Here is a 12,550-nt window from a genome sequence, read left to right on the forward strand (position 1 = left end):
CAGCCATATCGAAATGAACAGGAAAAGCCCATCTACTGCCCCTAGAGGAATGGTGATGAACTACAGAGCAGAGAACATGGACCAAATTGTACACAATGGGTTTTTAAGGGGTCACAGAAATACATGCATTAAATATCTAACTCTAAACCAATGGCTATGTAGAAATGTCAGTTCATGGAAATCTGTTTTGGTAAATTGTTAAAGACGTCTCCAAACTGTCAGGTATGGTGGTGTAAGACTCAAAATGAAAGAGACTGGGGATTGTGGTAGAAACTGAAGCATTTAACAAGCTGAAATATGAAAAAAGCCAAAAGATGTCAAAGCAGAACAGAACAGATGACCTGACCCCGAAAAACAGAAAACCAAACAATTATCTAGGCTGATGGCAATTAACTGAAATGAAGGCAGCTGTGGATCGTTATTAACCTGAAACTTCTGTGACTGTCTAAGAACATGACCAAAAACATAAAAACCAAACCACACCAAACCACAGAACCCTTACATTAACACCACCATCTTCATTAGGAGACATTTGAAACAAAAGATGTTGTATTCATTGGGATGCTGCATTGCTCAGGTGAATAGAAGTAAAGTGGAATTTAAAAGGAATGGAAGTTGGGACAAAAACCTTCATGGTTTTGCATTTTTATGACTTTACATCTATCTGACAGATAAAAACAAAACCTCTCGTTTTTTATGCAGAACTTTGGAGCTGTTATCTTTGAAGTGAACATCTTCAAAAGACAAGCTGCCACTATCACAAAACAGAGAGTTTTTGCATTCATTTGTAAGAAAACCAGCATGGTTAATAACACATTTCCTTTTGTGTGATTGTGACAGACTTGAAGTGCATGTGTGAACAACCCATTTTTTTCCTTGTGTTTTAGTTTAATTCCTTTCCTCTCCTTTTAACTTTAAATTAGGGGTGCAGTTTTGTGGTCTATCCATCCATCTTCTAAACCTGTTTTGTCCCTTTTGGGGTCACAGTGCTGCCAGAGCCCATCTCGACCACTTATGGACAGGTCGCTAGTTTGTGGCAGGGCCAAAATCACACACCCATACACACCAAGGACGAATTTACAGTAACCACTTATCCCTTGTGCTATCCTAGGCACTTCAACATTGGGAGTTGGGTCATCTAGACCCAGTAGACAGTGCGCTGAACCTTTTTTTTTTCAATGATTTGTGATCTTCACTGGTGTCCATGGATTACATGAAATCTTTTCACCTTTATCCACCTTTGTCATGGTAGGGAGAACACGTCAATGTAAGGGTGGGGTCATCTAAGACAGCACAAGGGTTAACCCATGAAGCATGTTTTTGGACAGTGTGAGGAAGCCAGAGTCCCCGGAGACAACCCACACATGCAAACTCCACACAGAAAGTCCCCCATTGTTGTTCTGTTTCAGGCCCCCCCAGCTGGGACTTGAGCTGCAGTCTTCTTGCTGGGAGGCAAGAGCGCTAACCACTGCCCCTCCGTGCAGGTCTGTTTATTTTCTTTTTCTTTTTTTGTGATCTATGTAATATTTTTGAAAAAGGACGTCTCATTATTCATTTTGAACTTCCTGTAACTCTGTTTGCACATATAGGAGGCGTGACATTTTTTGCTTTTCTACTACCTGAAACCTGCATTTAAAAAAAATGCAATGTGAACAGAAGCCTAGATATCTGGTAGCTAAAAGTTTTACATCAGGCATAATAGATGCTCTTTATAGGTAATTGGACTTCGGATGAACTACGTACGTTTTGATGTTACTTTGAAAGAGTAAAATAATTTTAGTCATGTGAGTTGTTACTGCAACCATTTTCAAAATGTTTTGAAGGAGTGTAGTAGTCCAGTCTCTCCAGAAGAGGTCCTTCCTCTCACTTCTCAGAAGTGAATTCTAGAAATCCACTTCTGCAGATCACCCACACAACACTTCAGTCTAACTTGCATTTATTTGTGATTACACAAATGGCTTTAATTAAAGGCTCTATTCATTTACAACATTATCAAAGTGTTATTGTTGTTTAACTTGTGTGTTGAGTTTTAACTCCTTGTTTAGGCTCACAGAAGCAGCTCATGCAGACTCCATGCAGAAAAAGTCAAGTCCTTATGGGAGACTTTGTGGCTGCAGGGTCCACCTCCTCTTCAGGGATCACTGCATTCGTAGCTTGCTTCAAATCAGAGACAAGCACAATGATTTGGGTATCAAAAAAGAACAAATGCCAAACCTCTTCCAGGTGTTGGTAGTGGCAATGTGCTAGTATCGGGTAGCAACGGTCCAGTGTGAATGCAGAACAGAATATGACAAGATCTAAGAAACTATCACTAAGAATCCAAACTTAAGTGTACAATCATCATATTAGAAGTACCTTTGCTTCCTGTGGGGTGTGATGTCATTTTTGTAATGAAACGTTTCGACTTTCTGGAGTTTTTAAGCGTAAACAGATCTCATCAGGCTGGAAATTTAGAGGTTTAAGTAGACGTTAACAAACACCAGGTTTTAGTTTCAAATCTGGCTGGAAAAACTGTGGAGATGATTCATCCTCAAAAAAACGAACAAACAAAAAAACTAATATCATGGTTGCTTGTACCTGCTCTTCGCTCAGATTGAAACATTGGCAAATAATTTTTTAATCTCCTCTGATAAAAATTCTTCCCCCCTTCAGTTATGCTGTACCTTTTGCTGGGGCAAAAAGAAAGAGGAAGAAAGTACTTCTGCTTACTTGAGCAACGACAGTCAAAACCTAGTTACTCAACGTAGAATGATTCCATTGTGGTCTTTTTTTTCTTTTTTTGTTTCTTTTCACCAGCCTATTTCTGTGAAAAACAATTCTGAAAGAAGCAAATTACATTAAACTCTCTGGGAAAGAACGATTTGAGGAAATCTGCGAATGCACAATCACTAAACACAGATTAATCACATCATAAACTAAACTGTGGCATCATTTCTATCTATAATTTTCCAGTCAGACTGTCCAGGGATTTCTTTTTGTCTAAATCTCTGTCTGTTTAATGAACAAAACATTATATCCTGCTAGGTTTAGAAATTTAGCTTTGTGTTTTACACAGGATCTATGAGGAAAAAAGATTTTAAACAACACTTTTGAACATTTCTACAATATGACATACGATGTAGCCAAATTTTTTAAATCACAACAGTAGTTAGGTTGTGCAACCAGCCGGTTGAAATGTAATTAGTCACTTCTTGTGAATTAACGAGTCAGTTTGTGTCATAAATGCCCATATGTCAAGAAAGTTGATTCTTTATTTATTTTTTATTTTTTTAAGAAAAAGTAAGAGAAAATGATTGTTTTAGTGCTCGGTTGGTTTTGCCAGTAAAACATTTTTGCACCATGTACTATTTTGCAGGGTTAGATTGACAGGCAGAGTGTAGTTCTGCATTGACATCCAGGTTGACACAGCACAAGCATAGTTCTTTCAGTACGCACCATTGCCACGTTTACTGCGACCCTTGCAGCTTCACCATATCTTTACTAGAATGAAAAAGTGAAGTAGCTGGAAAAAAAGTAGACAGTCTTTTTGTTTGCGTATCTTAGGACAGAAAACATGAGTGCCTCACCTCCATCCACAAGTTTGTGGTGGAGCCTCCATCATGCGTCACTGTATAATGTCAGAAGCCGCAGATTTCATGGCCCTGTGGAGCTTAGTTAGGTCCATTCCAATGTGACAGCAGATGCAGGAAAGGTGCTGGCAGTATCACCAAACCTTTTCCCACCCAACCCATGTAACACTGGGCCCCCTTCCCTTTTGGAAAAATTCTGTGATGCATCAGACTCAGTACATTAACATGCTGTGACATAAAACTATATACTGAAGCCAGAGTTGCAGTGCTTTTGATATCAGTCAACACAAATTTGTTTTTTGTTGTTGTTTTACACATTCACTATATTGTTTTAGGAAAGCATATTTTTTAATGCTAAAGTTATATTTGTACACTACTCACAACAAGTTAGGATATTCTTATTTACAGGAGTTCTTCTGCTATTTGGTCTGAATCTTAATGAAATGCAAATGTTCCCTTTGATATTGCTTATGTTGCCAGAAGAAACACCATTTTCATTATCTTGATATCTATTACCCCAAAAATAAAGACAATAAAGCTCTAAATAACAAAAATTGACCATGTCAATAGTGAGTATTTCCACCATTTGCTGTGATGATTTCTTGACACTAATGTCACGTGCTCCTCACTAACCTCATGTAACTCTGAGGCAATGTGTCCCACTCTTTTACAATAGCTACATGTGGTTCTGTCAGGTCACTTGGGGGTGGAGTTTGATCATCAAGTCTCTGATTCAGCTGGTCCTAGACTTGCTCTGTGGGGTTAAGGTCCGAGGACATTGCTGGTCATATGAGGCACTCCCATTTCCTGAGGTTGACCTCTGACAATTCTGGCACCAATAGGGAAGAACTTTATCATCCATGAACAGAGAAATTGGGGTGTGCTGGTAAAATTGGGGGTTTAAAATTGGTTCTATAATGTCTCAGTGGTAAGAACGTGCAGTGACTGGGCCAAATTGGTTTTGCACTGACTGCTGATGTCTGCCCAGACAGTTGTACCTCCTCCACCAAAGTTAACCCCTGGGACCATTTTGACCTTGGCGTATCACTCACCTCGCCTTCTGCAGCAACAATGATGATCACCATTTCTTTGTTAGATGACCCGGCATTCACCAGTGAACAGGACGGTGGAACACTTCTGCATTGTCCAGGTCACATGGTCTTGATACCGCTGCAAACGTCCACAGCGGTGTCTTGGTGTCAGTGGATTCACCTGCAACAGTCATCTGCTAGTCAAAGCGATGGAGTTGATAGCAAATGTTTTGTCAAGAAACCTTGGTACACTTACATGTTAAACGGGCCTGCAGCTGTGCAGCATTTGCTAAACCGTGACTGAGTGCAGAGCTCCTTAGGTATTGTTCATGATTGCTGTCAGACATTTGCATGGCTCCACTCCTGAGTCTGTCACAAACCAGAAGTTCTGAGTCTTGATGCAAGTCTGCTGATGACACTTAAGAGACTCACCAAGTCCACCTGCAACATCTGACTGCCTGTATCAACCGGAAAGGTGTGCCATAGGCAGGGGGAACTGCTTGTCAAATAAAGCTATGATGTTTGGTCACGTCTGTTTGAATGATGAACTTGGAATGACTTAGTGGCAAAATCAGATTTTTATATCCACAGAACGATGACATTGCAGGTTGTCTTCAGTCACAGATTCTGCAAATAAAATCTAAAAACAATTAGTTTGTTCTGTAATGTTCATCATAGATATACTACAATTGTGAGAAAGAGGATGTTAAAAAATAGAAACTTGGAAATCACGTCTCGTTTTTAAAGGATTGGTGATAAAAAAGTTGATGGAAGGTTCCTTGATTTTATCTCAGCAACCACAAAACAGATACAAGAGTAACCTCTTTGTAGGGACCCAATACTTTTAAATGTTTTTATTCAAATTTAAGAATAGAAATGTTTATGCTAACTTTCCTGCTATATCAGCAAGTATTATCAAAAAAATAAAGGTGTCTGCTTTGTCTTAGCTCCCTAATGTGGACTTCAACATTTCACATGTTTACTTTGACTTGCAGTTGTTGCAGGTATTTTGCATCTAAATGCCAACATGAAGTCTTTCATAAGCTTGTTTTCTGTTGTTCCTGCTGGTTTCGCAAGAGTTACAGCTACACCGGCAGCTGATAACTGATTCCCTTCTGTGTCCTTAAACTGCAGATAAATGCAGGTGCTCTGCATGTTGTCAAGATTGCAGGCAGTCTGCCTTTGTTTTCAGGGAGATTGACTGTGCCAAGCACAATGGCAAACCACCATCTCCCTGCCAACACATGTCCTGACCAGCATCCCACTGCCCTCCAAATAAAACAAGACTTCAGCCCTCTCTTAGCCCAGCTTCCTGGCTGATAATTAGGTGATGAAAGTTTTTTGGGAAACTCTCAACCAAAATATAAAACTTTGAAGAAGGCAAGTGTAACCCTTGTGCTATCTTAGATGACCCCACCCTTACATTGACGTGTTCTCCTTACCATGACAAAGGTGGATAAAGGTGGAAAGATTTCATGTAATCCATGGACACCAGTGAAGATCACAAATCATTGAAGAAAAAAGGTTCAAAGCACTGTCTAGTGGGTCTAGATGACCCAACTCCCAATGTTAAGGTGCCTAGGATAGCACAAGGGTTAAACCTCATAGACTCTTTTGCCCGTCTGTTCAATTCAATTCAGTTTTATTTGTATAGCCCAAATTCACAACAGTCGTCTTGGTGGGCTTCTTATAGGTAATTGAAAAAGTAAAACATAAAATCAAAAGGATCATGAATACACGGTATTCAATGGGAAAATACTAAATTGAACTAACTAACTGACTAAGCTATACTGGCATACCTGCCCTTAGACCCCCCTTCGCGGTAGGGAAGAACTCCTAAAAAACCGGATTCCGGAAAAAACGAAGAAACCTCAGGGGTGCCCACATGAAGGAGGGATCCTCCCCCAGGACGGACAGGCGATTTACCAGAACCTGTCATGTTTCGTCAAGTTCCTGTCTGACATTTGTGTCCTCGTGTGTCGCTTCCTGTTTTCTTTTGAAAGTTCCTCCCTTTCCTGTTCATGTCTGTTTTCCCCACAGCTGTAGTCCTAATCATCCCTGATCGTTCCCACCTGTGCTGTCCCTCCTCATATGTATTTATGGTCTGTGTCTCCCTCTGTCCTGTGCCTGATTATCATGTGTAGATGTTTACCAAACCCTACGCCTATCTCAGGTTCTCAGGAATAAAAGTTTTCCAAGAACTCTGCATCTGAGTCCTCGCCATTCTGTGGTCCTTGTCAGTATAATCAGGCCAGAACGGACTCAGCAGAGAGCAGCACTCTAGCTGCCGTTCTACAACGCCTGGAGGCTCGCCTTTCCCAGCAGGAGGACTTCCAGAAGTCCCTGGCCGCCCACATGGTTCAGGTCACCTCCCAAGTCCAGGAACTCCGTACAAGGCAGCCCTTGAACAACCCGCCCCCGGGAGCCTCTTCAGCCGTCCCGGCTTCTGCCCCGCCCGCGCCTGCCCGGTGTTCGGAAATCAGGATCGCCCCTCCCGAGCGTTACTCAGGAGAGTCAGGATTATGCAGGCACTTCCTCACAGACTGTTTGATTCATTTTGAACATTCCCCCCATGCTTTTGGATCAGACCGGGCGAGGATTGCCTTCATGATCTCCCACCTTTCGGGGAGGGCTCGAGCTTGGGCCATGGCCGAGTGGGCTCGCGACTCCCCTCTCTGCATGTCTCTCCTCGCCTTCCAAGAGGCTCTTCAGTGCACGTTCGACCCCGTATCTACCAGCAGGGATAAGGCGCGGGAGCTTACCTGCATACGCCAAGGAGGGGATTCGGTCTGTGAGTACGCCGTCCGTTTTCGCACCTTGGCGGCTGAGAGCGGATGGAACTCAGTGGAGCTGTACGACGTCTTTCTGAAGGGGTTGGCGCCGCGCATCCAGGAGCAGCTCATACCCCTGGATTTACCGTCAGATCTGGACTCCCTCATAGCTCTCGCCGTTCACACGGACAATAGGATCCGTGAACTGGCCTCCCGGCGTAGCCGCGGTCCCATGGGGGAAGCGACGTCTGGAGGAACTGTGGCCGCGGAGAGGCGGATCTTCCGCCAGGTTCCGGCCGACCCGCCTCGCTCGCCCCCTAGGGGGAACCCATGCAGGTGAACCGAGCACGGCTCTCGGCGGCGGAACTACAGCGACGTCAGTGAGAGGGGCGGTGCTTCTTCTGTGGAGAGCTCGGTCATCTGGTTCCTTTCTGTCCTATGAAGAACTCGGCAAGGGTGAGTCACATAGCAACCGAGGGCAGACCCACACGAAGCCTCACACACCAAGAGGTAACACACCGTGGCGTCACCACATCCCCCACAGCTCTTATAGACTCAGGGGCCGATGTCAGCTTAATGGACTGGATGTTGGCAGAAGACCTAGGACTGGAGCCTCGTCCCCTGCACAGTCCCGTCCGGGTCTGTGGCCTTCATGGAAGGGGTCTTTTTCAAATCACGCACGCCACAGAACCTCTTCAAGTGTCCATCCAAGACCATTCAGAAGTCATGCCGTTCTACCTGTTTAAGGGCTCTTCTAGGAACCTGGTCTTGGGGTACCCCTGGCTGTGTCAGCACGGACCCCAGGTCGACTGGTCATCAGGGAAAATCCTGGGATGGGGGTCGGGCTGTGAAGAACACCGGAGTCCTGGGTCCGCAGGTAAACGAACTTCTGTGAACATTAACCCACTTCCATTCGTCCTGCTTTAGGGACCGGGACCCCGGAGCTGAGTACAGTTCCCGCCTGTTACCACCATCTGGGTGAGGTCTTCAGCAAATCCAGGGCTTCGAGTCTTCCTCGCCATCGCCCGTATGACTGCGCCATAGACCTGGTTCCAGGGTCCACCATTCCCAAAGGGCGTCTGTACCCCGTTTCAGCGGCAGAACGCCAGGCCCTGAATGACTACATCGACAACTCTCTGGCGGCAGGCCTAATCCGTCCTTCCTCCTCTGCAGCCGGGGTTGGGTTCTTCTTCGTTGGGAAGAAGGACGGGTCCCTTAGGCCCTGCATTGACTACAGCGCCCTCAATGACATTACAATTAAAAATCGTTACCCATTGCCGCTCATGTCCTCTGTTTTTGACCAGCTCCAGCAGGCCAAAGTCTTCACTAAACTCGACCGCCGAAACGCATACCATCTGGTCAGGATCAGGGAGGGGGACGAGTGGAAGACGGGGTTCAACACACCCAGGGGCCATTACGAGTATCTGGTAATGCCCTTTGGACTAACCAATGCTCCTGCCGTGTTCCAGGCCATGATCAACGACGTCCTCAGAGACTTCCTGGACCACTTTGTATACGTATATTTGGATAATTTACTCCCCTGATCCGGACACTCATGTCACCCATGTCTCTGCGGTCCTTAAGCGCCTTCTGGACAATCATCTGTATGTCAAGGCAGAAAAAAGCGAGTTCCATGTCTCAACCGTCGCCTTTCTGGGATTCATAGTGTCCGCAGGGACGGTTGAGATGGACCCGGCGAAGGTCAGTGCTGTGACGGACTGGCCGTCACCTGAAAGCCGCAAGAAACTCCAGCAGTTCCTGGGGTTCGCAAACTTTGATAGACGCTTCATTCGGGGTTTCACTTCCTTTGCAGCGCCCCTCCATGCACTCACGTCTCCTCGTGTGCAGTTCCGGTGGACGCCTGCAGCAGAGGCTGCCTTCCGGACCCTGAAACGCCGCTTCACGTCGGCTCCGCTGTTCACTCTGCCGGACCCGCGTCGCCAGTTCGTTGTGGAGGTGGATGCCTCCAATGAGGGGATTGGGGCCGTCCTGTCCCAGCGGTCGGAGCAGGATGGAAAGCTGCATCCCTGTGCGTTCCTGTCCAGGCGTCTCTCCGCTTCCGAACGCAACTACGACATCGGCAACCGTGAGCTGCTGGTGGTCAAGGTGGCCCTGGAGGAATGGAGGCACTGGTTGGAGGGGGCCGAACACCCCTTTGTTGTCTGGACGGACCACAAAAACCTGGAGTACATCCGGAACGCCAAAAGACTTAATTCTCGCCAGGCCCGTTGGCGACTGTTTTTTGACCGTTTCTCTTTTGTTCTCTCTTACAGGCCGGGGTCCAAGAACATCAAGCCGGATGCTTTGTCCCGTCGATTTGACCCCGCGCCTGTTGCCAAAGCACCTGAGTCTATCCTTCCACTGTCATGTGTGGTTGGAGCGGTGTCCTAGCAAATAGAATCTGAGGTGAAGCAGGCTAACAGCGGGTTGCAGATGCCCAGTGGATGCCCGAAGAACCGTCTGTTCGTTCCTCAGTCGCTACGCTCTAGGGTGATTCACTGGGCCCACGCCTCGCTGCTTTCCTGTCATCCGGGAGTTCGGCGGACGATGCAGGCCATCTCTCGGAGGTTCTGGTGGCCAAGCATGGGGTCGGAGGTCCGGGAGTACGTTGCGGCGTGTTCAGTCTGTGCCCGGAATAAATCTTCCACCGGACGTCGCATGGGACTCCTTCAGCCCCTTCCCATCCCTTCCAGACCATGGGCTGACATCTCTATGGACTTTGTCACTGGTCTTCCCCCCTCACGGGGTCACACCACGCCACACGCCTTGTCGTGGACCGGTTCTCCGGTCCACGACAAGGCCACGGCTGAGATCGTCATGCACCAAATCGTGCGATACCATGGGTTCCCAAGGGATGTTGTGTCGGATCGGGGACCGCAGTTCGTGTCCCGGTTCTGGAAGGAGTTCTGCCGGCTCATTGGCGCCACGGTCAGCCTATCCTCGGGACATCACCCTGAATCCAACGGCCAGACTGAGCGCCTCAATCAGCAGCTGGAAACTGGCCTCCGGTGCTTGGTCTCCCAGAACCCCTCGACATGGAGCAGACTCCTGGTGTGGGTGGAGTTCGCCCACAACACTCTACCTACCTCGGCCACTGGCTTCTCACCCTTCAAGTGCGTGCATGGCTACGATCCTCCTCTGTTCGCGGAGGCGGAAACCGAGGTCGCCGTCCCGTCTGCTCACGCCCTGGTTCGTCGCTGCCATCACATCTGGGCGGCCGCTCGACAGATCCTGGCTCGACAACAGGATCGGGTCAAGAGGGCTGCGGACCGCAGGAGGCGTCCCGCTCCCATCTACCAACCCGTACAGAAGGTTTGGCTCTCGACCAGGGATCTCAACCTACACGTTCCGTGTAGAAAACTGGCTCCCCGGTTTGTGGGGCCGTTTCCTGTCGCCTAGGTCATCAACCCAGCTGCGGTTCGTCTTCGTCTGCCCCGGTCCCTCCGGGTTCATCCTACGTTCCATGTCAGCAAGGTGAAGCCGGTGGTGGACAGTCCTCTGGTGCCTCCCTCAGAGCCCCCGCCGCCGCCCAGGATGGTGGGGGTGGACCGGTGTACACGGTGCGGAAGATCCTGGCCGTCAGGAAACGGGGTCGTGGTCGGCAGTTCCTAGTGGACTGGCTGGGCTATGGATATATCCTTAGGGAGGGGGTACTGTCATGTTTCGTCAAGTTCCTGTCTGACATTTGTGTCCTCGTGTGTTGATTCCTGTTTTCTTTTGAAAGTTCCTCCCTTTCCTGTTCATGTCTGTTTTCCCCACAGCTGTAGTCCTAATCATCCCTGATCGTTCCCACCTGTGCTGTCCCTCCTCATATGTATTTATGGTCTGTGTCTCCCTCTGTCCTGTGCCTGATTATCATGTGTAGATGTTTACCAAAACCTACGCCTATCTCAGGTTCTCAGGAATAAAAGTTTTCCAAGAACTCTGCATCTGAGTCCTCGCCATTCTGTGGTCCTTGTCAGAACCTTTAGAGAAAAATTAACTTATGTAACTCTACAACTACATATTTAAAGTTCAGCAGACGAGCTTCATCTAGATGGAGTTGGGGGGGACAGTCTGGGGCGCGAGTCGAGCCGGAGACAGGATCCACAGCCAGGTGTAGGAGCATTAGTAGAGGTGAGCCAGAGACGAGGTACACAGTCAGGTACAGGAGCACGGATGAGCCAACTGGAATCTGGAAGCACAAAGAGGGACAGTACACGAATCGCATTGCACCAAACAGAGAGTACTAAATGATGAATAATGATCAAGAATAGAGGAGAGAAGGAGGGTAGAAGTAGATGAGAAAAGAGGACAGATCCCCAGTGCACCATAGTTACTCCAGCTTCAAACATATAGCAGCCTATTAACAACAAATTGTTTTTGTTATTAAGTTTAATTTAAACACATTAACATTAAGTTAAATAATATCTGAATACTAGGTAGTCTGACAATAAGCCTATCCAAAGAGGAATGTTTTCACTCTAACTTTGAATGTAGAAACTGTGTTTGCCTTTCTTACATGAGCTGGGAGTTTATTCCATAAAACAGGGGCTTGGTGGCTAAACGCTCTACCTCCAACCGTACTTTTACTAATTCTAGGAACCACAAGCAGTCCTGCATTTTGCGAGCGAAGTGTTCTGTTTGGGTGGTAAGGGACTATGATGTCTTTGATATAGGATGGGGCCATACCATGTAAGGCCTTATAGGTTAACAGGAGGATCTTGAACTTGATTCTAGAATCAACTGGGAGCCAATGGAGCGAAACCAACACAGGAGTGATGTGATCTCTTCTGCTAGTTCCTGCTAACAATCTAGCAGCTGCGTTCTGAACAAGCTGGAGAGTTCTTAAGGAACTCTTAGGACACGCTGCTAACAAAGAGTTACAGTAATCCAGTCTAGACGTAACAAATGCATGGATGAGTTTTTCAGCATCACTCTTAGAAAGTATATTTCTAATCTTAGCTGTATTCCGCAGGTGAAAAAAGGCAGTTCTACGCACCTGAGATATGTGAGCCTTAAATGATAAATCCTGGTCAAGTAAAACCTCAAGGTTTTTCAACTGTGGAATTGGGGGCTATACTTATGCCATCCAGGGAGTCTATTTGGGAAGACAGAGCATCTCTGAGGTTTTTAGGACCTAGTATAATGATCTCAGTTTTCATTGCAGTTTCATTTACATTAACAAACTGGTACAGGA

Source organism: Oryzias latipes, chromosome 10 (assembly GCF_002234675.1).
Source record: "Oryzias latipes chromosome 10, ASM223467v1".
Lineage (NCBI taxonomy): Eukaryota > Metazoa > Chordata > Actinopteri > Beloniformes > Adrianichthyidae > Oryzias > Oryzias latipes.